Genomic DNA, 9,392 nt, shown 5'->3' on the forward strand with positions numbered 1-9,392 from the left:
ATTTACTTGATCGGTAGGCTTGAAACTGTTAATGTGTTGCTTCCTTGTAATCTAGACATTTATTCTCTGTGTTTTTTGCTATATGCACCAGGAAACAAAAAGTAACCTCTTCTTTTATTGTTCATTTACACTCAATATTCTCACACACTCCTCGTCGTGCATGGCTACCTTTCATTCCACCCCAACCTCCTACAAGCTTGTCATTTTAGATGATTAGAGGTTACCTTCACATGTTGTCAAAAACACTATTAATTCTCCACTTAGTACTTGATCTATATCATATGATGTGAGAGAATTGACAACTTTTTTGGCAATTCAACTTCTTCCTCTACTTAGTACTTGATCTATATCGAACGGTTCTCTGCACGTAATAATATCTCCCTTTTTTTTGCATTTACGGCTGTTTTCCTTTAGAAAGGTTAGTTTTTTTTTTTTCTTTATTAGTTTGTTTCGTAAAGAATTAAAGGTTAGTTTTTTACTTTACTCAAATCTCTTACATTCTTTGTGAAAAAATGGGAAGAACGTGAATCTCTTCCTATAAATCTAGTTTGTGTGATTGCAATAGCGTGAGATGTTAGGGGATTTCATGCTTAATTGTTAGGAATATTTTGAGCTTTGTTTGTCATGTTAAAGCTGGGTGTGGTGTTGAAGTAAAAATGTTTGGGAGGAGGCTTTATTTTGAAATTAATTGAACAATTTCTTCTATTATTGTTAATAACCTACAATGGAGTGAATTTAGCAAATAAAAATTTCATTTAAATGAAAGTAAAGTAATAACTTATATTTAGTAGAAATTAATTAACTGATCTACACACTAATTAACATTGCTATATGTGATCAGTAAGAGTTAACTAATCTATAGTAATTTTAATAATTATATATAGGTAATCGACCAAGTTAATCAATTAAATTTACAAGTTATTGTTATTTTATTTAAGCTAATTAGATATATTAGTAAGAGTATAAATGATGATGATTGAGGTTTAAATTTGTTTGATTATTAAGAGGTTTAAGGGGTCCATAATTAGTCGACGATTGGCATCGTTTGTCCTCATGTTTGATGGTCAATTAACTATGGATAGTAAATTTGCACCAACATATACTGGGGGTTGAAATCGTCCTTTGCAAGTGCCGATGAATACAAAATTAGAGCAACTTAAGCTTAAGGTGCTTAAATCACTAAACTATGATGCGTCGAAGTATATTGTCATGCCCCATAATCAAAATTGAAAGAAATTTTTTTTTTCTTTTATATGACAACTCTAGAGCTATCTAATTTTTTTTATTGTAATAAAATCATCTTTCAGCTAAAATAAATCTACCAATCAAAACATCAATATACATCTGTATTTATTGCTCCAAAAATCATATTAAATACTCCAAAAATCATATACATTACTTATGAATCATACAATTACAACATATTATTTCATTCATTAGTACAAAAGAATAACTAAAATAAACTGGAACTAATGTAAGGAATCCTGATCATCCTCACTGTTCTCAATCTTTTCCCTGACTTAAAATCATTTAAATCATGTATAATGAGCTAAACAACCCAATATGACATTAAAATTTGATCATTGAATCAAAGCACGATAAAGAAGCAGTATGCATATCGTTAGTCAATTCATAACAATACCAATTATTATGACCATGAATCTGTGCATTGTATAAATAATAAAATATGTGAAATATAAGAACGTTATGGTACTAAAACCACTAGAATCAATACTATAGTAAACTAGTAAACCGATAAGCCAATAAATTAATGGCTCAGTACGAAGATCGAATCGAATAAACAAATCGTGTAAATTAATAACTAAAAACTGTCAGAATCCACAATTGTGGAGTACAATCAAATTAGTATACACATGAAGTCCAATCATTTTATATCAATATTCAATGAGTATCTTACATCACATTGCTCAATATTACTTACTTATTAGAGAAATCACGTGGTCATTATCAATAGATCAGTAAATAGTGAATCGGAAGTAGCAAAAATGATAGTGAATCAATAGCAATTACAATATCAATATCCATAATTTGCTGAAATATTAAATAAAAAAATAATATCAATATCCAAACTTTTCATTCCTCTCTCCTTCTCTCCCTCTATAATACACAAAATGTTCAAAATAAATGTGAGCATAAATTTCCTCTAGATGATAATTTATTTTCATTAAATTCTACATTTAATTTTGAGCATTTTGACATATAGAAGTATATGTCATGCATTATATAAATTATTTATATGCATATATATAATTATGCCTGAGGAATTACCATAAAGAATGATTGGTCAATCATTCATACCTGATACAAAAACATAAATGAATGAGGGAATAAGTCTAAAGAATTTTAAGATATTGTGCATTTGATCTCACAAGTGGTGGATAAAATGACATATATAAGAAAATCTATTGCAATAGTGAATCCAAATGTAAACTTGGCAGTGAAGTAGGTCAACATTTAAAGTTATTTCAAACTTTTAAGCTGCAACCTTCAATGATACAAGTAATTCTACAATAGCTAAGAATAGGTTGTTGAAAATAGGAAAAATCATAGATGGTATGATCTATCCTAAAAATAGAAAATTAATATTAACCACATTTATTTTGGAAGGAGAGACTGAAAGATGGTGGCAATTACATCATGGAGAGTGGCAAGCATATCATAGAGAAAATTTTGGGTAGATTCCTATCACTAACATACAGTGAGAGGATTTTGTGAGAGTATTCAAAGATTGGTTCATTTCTCCTTCAATCAGACTAGCTCTACTAGATAAATTCTTCAATCTCACTCAGGGTTTGAAGATAATTATGTAATACGAAGCTGAGTTCACTTCTCAGTAATGCTATGCATCACTAGATTATGTCATCACTTAGGAGGAGAAATGCTACATATTCTTATGAATTTTTAGTGATCAACTATGACTAGTATTGACACCTTTTAATATCGGTGAGTTCTCAATCTAGTAGAGAGAGCCATAAGGATTAAAAATGAGCTGAATTTCTCTAAGCATAGTTGGGAGCAACAAAAATAGGTAAAAGAAAAATGTTTTTGAAAAGGATGATCGATTCCTAAATAAGAAGCCAAAGTTTGATGATAAGTAGAAGTAGAGTCATCTTGAAAAACGTTTGTGTGATCAATATGGGAAGAGACATTTAGGTCAGCGTTTAGTGGGCTCTGGAAGATGTTTTAAATGTGGTGAACTGGGTCATCGCAAGGTGGATCATCCTCAAGAGAGAAGAAGCAATGCAAGGCCATAGGGATACCAGGGAGATCAGGAGCAGGGATATTATATGAGATATTTGGAAGGAAACTAGACAAGAAAACCTCAATTTTAGGGAAAGGATGCAGTGCAAGGGAAATCACCAGCTCAGTTAAAAGGAGAATCATCAAATGTTAAATTTAATCAACTTGTGAAAGCTCCAATGTTTCTATTACACCTCTTGAATCTAAACATTCAAAGGAGGTGTTTATAGGCATACTTGATTTTTAATAAGTTTGGCAGGGTTATATTTAATTTTGGTGCATCCCATTCATTTATTTCTGAAGAAGTTTTCTCTAAAAATTGTTGAGATTGTATGTTTTATGTCTACCTTATGTGTTATAATGCAGATGTGCTCTAATTTGCTTGCCAAATAGGATGTATCCTATGAATTTGGATATGTAGGGTCACAAATTTTCAACAAAATTGATTATAGCACATATTAAAGCTTTTGATATTATTTTGAGAATGGATTGACTAGTTAAATATTTTGCTACAACTGAATGTTAGAATAAAAAGAATTAAGTTTAATTTGTCAAATAAAAATACCTTCAACTTTTCTTATGAGAAGAATGCAACATCCTCTCTTGCTAGTGTAGTGATGATGGGTGAAGATTTGAGAGATGAGTTAGTATTCTTAGCTAAAATGGATGTCTTAAATAAGGATGAATAATCATTACAAAATATCCCAATGATCTTTAAATTTTAAGATGTTTTTCCTGAAGAATTGCCTAGATTATCAACTAAAAGAAAAGTTAAATTTGGCGTAGAAACGCAACCATGAACATCATCAATCTACAAATCTCCTTATATATAGGATGGTCCCAAAAGAATTGCAAGAGTAAAAAATTCAGTTATAGGAATTGATGGATAAATGACTTATATGAGCTAGCAATTCACCTTGGAGTGCATATATACTTTTTGTTAAGAAGAAAGAAAAAAGATGACTTATTTGACCTGTTAGCAGGTGCCACAATATTTTTCAGAATTGATTTAAGATCAGTATATCATCAAATGAGGGTTAAAGAGTATATGTTAGTAAGATAGCTTTTTGGATCAAGTATGATCATTTTGAGTTTAGTACCATACCTTTTGGGTTGACAAATGCTTCTATATGATTCTTGTTATTGTATATAAAGCTTGTCATGCTGACATAGTCAAAATAGGCTACTTCCTACTCACTTTATTATGAAAGAAGTAGTTCAAAATGAGTGTTAGTAAGAAATAGGTATGTTTAAAATTTTTCTCTCTGATACCCCCTCTCTGAAGTTTCTTCTCATGCAAGTTGACGCTGGTGGATGAGGGAGGCAGTTAAGTGGATAGAATATATGTATTTGGGCTATGAATTCCTACAACCAAATAATGAGATTTGTATTAATTTAGTAAAATAATGTCCTAAAGACAAATAAATTTAGAATAGTGAAGATGACATTCACAAGTTGGTGATAATTTTGTGCCTTCATATGAAAAAAAAGTGTCATTAACCTTTTGTAAATTTTGATGATTAATCATGTTATTTTTTGGAGTTTTTCTAAACTTTTTTTAGCTTCTCCATCAACTGCCGACCTACTGTAGGATTGAAATTGCTTCATATCTTCTTATTATTTATATTTAAAAATAATGTTAATGGACTTGTAGAAAGAGAATGTCTTCCACCGTATCTTTGAGAAGTTGAAAGCTTTTGAGCTAGTAATGTCTTTAACATTAAATGTGAGTGAAACAATATACATCATTAGTTTTTTTTTTTCATTTTTTTTTAGTTTTATCGCGCCAATGAATTTATCATATGTGAATATTAAAATTTCTTATAGTAAAATGTTAACTTTCTTGTAGTGTTCCTTGAGGCAGAATCCACCTTACAACCTTACTTTGGTGGAACCGATGATATGGGGATCCAGAGGGCTAATTAATAGAATTGAGGAGCTTCAGCCATGACTTACACAGACAAATACACATAGTGGACACCTGATATATGGAATCCACATGGAGGAGCTTCAGCCATGACTTACCCTAATTTTATCAATCCTAAGTGTCACTATCCATCCCGCCAGTTTGCACTTCGCATTCGCTTTCGCAAATCTATTTTTCGCCGTCGCATTCGACGTTCAAGACGTCGCCACCTTCTTCTTCACAGCCCTCTTCTTCCCAGTCGTATTCGACGTTTAAGTGTCCCTCTCAGCTCACAATTCACAACCTTCTTACAAGTCACTATTATACCTTCTTCAACACACATCGTTGCGAGCCGCCATGTCCCATCAATGCTTCTCACTACAATTTTCACTCAAGCACACAAGTCGAGCTTAAGTCTAAATTTGAAATAAAAAAAATTTGTGTACCCTAAAAAAAAAGCTGGATCCGCCCTTGCCTAGGCCACAAAGAAGGCATTTATTCATGTTGTGGCAACATTTCTATGATGTAGCTTTATGAAGAGTTATTTTTTATGATGTGTCATATATCATGTACTCATTGTTCTCATATTGGTATTGCCTAACCCCTTTTTTTAAAAAATATTAGTTTGGTTGAATAATGATTGAAATGAAAACAAAAAATGATTAAATAGATAAGTTAAAAATCTGCATATGATTATGAAACTTAAGCGCCAACATTCAACAAGTGCAACGGTTATATGCTGGAAATCCAATGCCCTAAATAATCATATTATTTAATTGAAACATAAGAAAATAAAATTCAAAAAAATAAAAACTGTTACGTCTACTTAAAATATAAAAATAATGTCACTTTAATTTTAGTAAAAAAAAAGAAAGAAATAAAAAACAAAGTAATATTTTTTGCATTTCCAAAGTATAATTTTATATAAAAAATATGAAACAAAATTATAGAATTTAAGAATATTTATATTTCATTACATATTAAAATAAAATAAAATAAAGTAGAGGGACGTCAAAATGGGTTTTCGGGTCAGATTCATGTCCAACCTGAAAATAGCTCATCACTATTTGACTCGACATGACCCTATCCCGATTATGAAAATGAGTTAGAAATTTGAACCCGAACCTAACCCGCCCCTAACGAGGGTCGACTCAACCCGCATGCTAGTCCGGGAGCGGGTTGTGGAGCACACGACAAGAACGAGGGCTACGGGGTCGAGCTGGGGCCTGGGGCGACTGTGGGTTGTAGGGTCGAGCCACTCGAGCGTGGTGGGCTAGGTACGAGCGCGACAGCGGTCTAGCGCGGCGAGCTGGGGGAGAGCAAGGCAGTCTGCATGCTCGAGCGCAGGTGTTGGACTCAGGTGTGCCAGTGCTAGAAGCAGGGCGAGTGCGGGATGCAGGTTGGGGAGGGATTCTAGTCAGTCCCGAGTCAACTAAAGGTTTTCGAGTCAATCTGAACCTAACCCGATTTTGTAAACGGTAAGAATCTTGAACCCAATCAAAATATATATATATTTCTAACTTTGTTTGGATAATTATATTTATTTTTTCTAAATTGTGATAATTTGTACTTCAGTCAAAATATACATAAACATTTTGGCAGCTTTAATTAAAAAAAAACTAATGCACTAAACAAAAGTCGTCTGTTAAACGGGCGACTGGCTATGCTGACTTAACCTGCTCGTCTATTGACGTTTGACTTAACAAGTGGCCCGTTTAAACATCAAGTTTGGCGAGTTTAATTTTTTTAAAATAGATGAATTAAATAAACAAATTAGAAACTATCACCATTTTTTAATTTGTCCTATGAGGCTAAAATATTGGTTGCACTAGGGGTGTGAAAATGGGTTTTTAGGTTGGGTTCCGATCCAACTAAAAAATGACCCGCTAGCACCTGACTCAACCCAAACCCAACCAGCTTAGAGAAATGGGTCATAAACCCACATAAAGAAATGGGATATGTGGAAGAGAAACCAAATTGATCTTATTAGAAATTGAATTCTACTCCTTGGTTTTTACATAAGCTTAATCCTGTATTTATACATTTCTATAGGAGGTTCTGGAAGATGATGAGCTGTCCGTTCTTAAAGTCCGGTGAGCTGATCGTTCTGGAAGTCGATGAGCTGTTCGTGAGCTGTCGCTGAGTCTACGTGGCAGATCGTTCCTCTTTGCTCTGCTTATAGTTTCTTCTTCTACACAAGACTCTTCTCATCTCTATTCTCTTCGACTCTTCTTTCTCTGTCTTTATCTGATGTGCTGGTTGTTGCTAATATTCCCCCTCAAGCTTACTGTCCGGCTGGATGGTGAGCTTGTTCCTGAGATCTTGAAATCTGGCTGTAGTTAAAGGTTTTATGAAAATGTCTGCTAGTTGATCATGTGTAGTCACAGGGATCACCTTGATGTTTCCGCAGTGTATATGATCACGAATGAAGTGTTGATCTATGTCAATGTGTTTCATTTTTGAATGAAACACTGGATTATTTGCGAGAGCAATAGCAGACATATTATCACGCCTTAGTTCTGTTGGAGTTTTGAGCTTCACATTGAAATCTTGTAGTAGTTTTCTTATCCAGATAACTTTCGTTGTCGCTGCTGCCAGCGCTCTGTATTCGGCTTCTGTTGATAATCGGGAAACCGTGTTTTGTTTCTTTACACTCCATGACAGTATAGTATTTCCGAGAAATGTACAGTATCCTGTAGTTGATTTTCTCATCTTTTTGTCACCTGCCTAGTCTGCATCTGAATAGGCATGTAGATCTAGTGAACCTGGAACAACCGGAATACCATAGTTACATGTCCCTTGAATGTATCTTAGAAGTTTCTTCAGGGATTGAGCATGTTCAGCTTCAGGCTGATGCATGTGTTGACACAGGATGTTAACTTCATATGAAATGTCTGGCCTTGTGATCGTTAGATACTGTAGGGCCCCAGTTATTCTCTGATATGTGTAATGATCTGATAATATAGGATCTGCTTCTGGATTTTGAGTTCGTTTAACTGCTGTTGGGTTGGCAAGTGGTTTGCATGTGGATAATCCAGCCAAATGAATTATGGATTTTGCATATGATGACTGAGATAGAAAATATGTGCCTTTGAATCGAGTAATTTTTATGCCGAGAAAGTTGTTTACTATTCCCAGATCCTTCATTTCAAATTTCTGATTCATTTGGCTGATTGTCTGAGCGATCATACTTGGGCTGTTTCCCGTAAGTAGTATATCATCCACATATATCACCATGTATAGTTCTATGTTATTCTTTCTTAGGATAAACAGAGATGAGTCAGCTTTGCCATTCTCAAATCCGATCTTTTTGATGTGTGCTGAGAACATTTTATACCACTGTCTTGGTGCTTGTTTCAGTCCATACAGTGCTTTTCGAAGATGACATACCATTTTTGGATTAGTCGTATCTTCAAATCCCTTTAGCTATCTCATGTATATGTCTTCTTCTATGTCACCATGTAAGAATGCATTGGTTACATCTAGTTGATTTATCAGCCAGTTTTTAGATGCTGCTATGTTGAGAAATGCACGGATTGTTGGAATTTTGGCTACTGGACTGAATGTGTCCAGATAATTGACACCATATTCTTGGTGATTTCCTTGGGCAACTAATCTTGCTTTGTGTCGGGCGATGGTCCCATCCGAGTGCCACTTTGTCTTGAATGTCCACTTACAACCCAACACTGCTGTATTGGGGGGAGCTTGTGTGAGTTCCCATGTCCCTTGTTTTTGCAATGCAAAAAATTCTTATGCCATTGCTTTTCTCCAGACAGCATGTTTGATGACTTCTGTGTATGATGTAGGATCAGTAGTGTCTGTTGTTGCTGATGTATTAGCATGAAGCAGATCAAGAATTTGTATAGGCTTTAATGACCCCGTTTGAAGTCTGGTATTCATAGGATGAGTAGTTTTGAGATGATTTGAATTTTCTACTTGTTGCTCATCACTGATTAGAGACTGTTGAGGAGAGATGTTCTGAGCTGCACGTTGTGGTGTATACATGGTTGGGTTTTGTGAGGATTGAGAAATTTTTGTAGTGGTAGATGAAGTTGTGGGAACGAGGAGCCCCGGGGGAATGTTGAGTTGAATAGGTGTGAGATTATTGGCTGGTGTTATGTTTTTGAAAGGAAAGCATTTTTCATCAAAAGTTACATGTCTGGAAATGTATATTCTGTGGTTAGAGAGATCTAGACATTTGTATCCTTTTGAGATAGATGAGTAG

The sequence above is a fragment of the Dendrobium catenatum genome, unplaced genomic scaffold (assembly GCF_001605985.2).
Source record: "Dendrobium catenatum unplaced genomic scaffold, ASM160598v2 fragScaff_scaffold_993, whole genome shotgun sequence".
Taxonomy (NCBI): Eukaryota; Viridiplantae; Streptophyta; class Magnoliopsida; order Asparagales; family Orchidaceae; genus Dendrobium; species Dendrobium catenatum.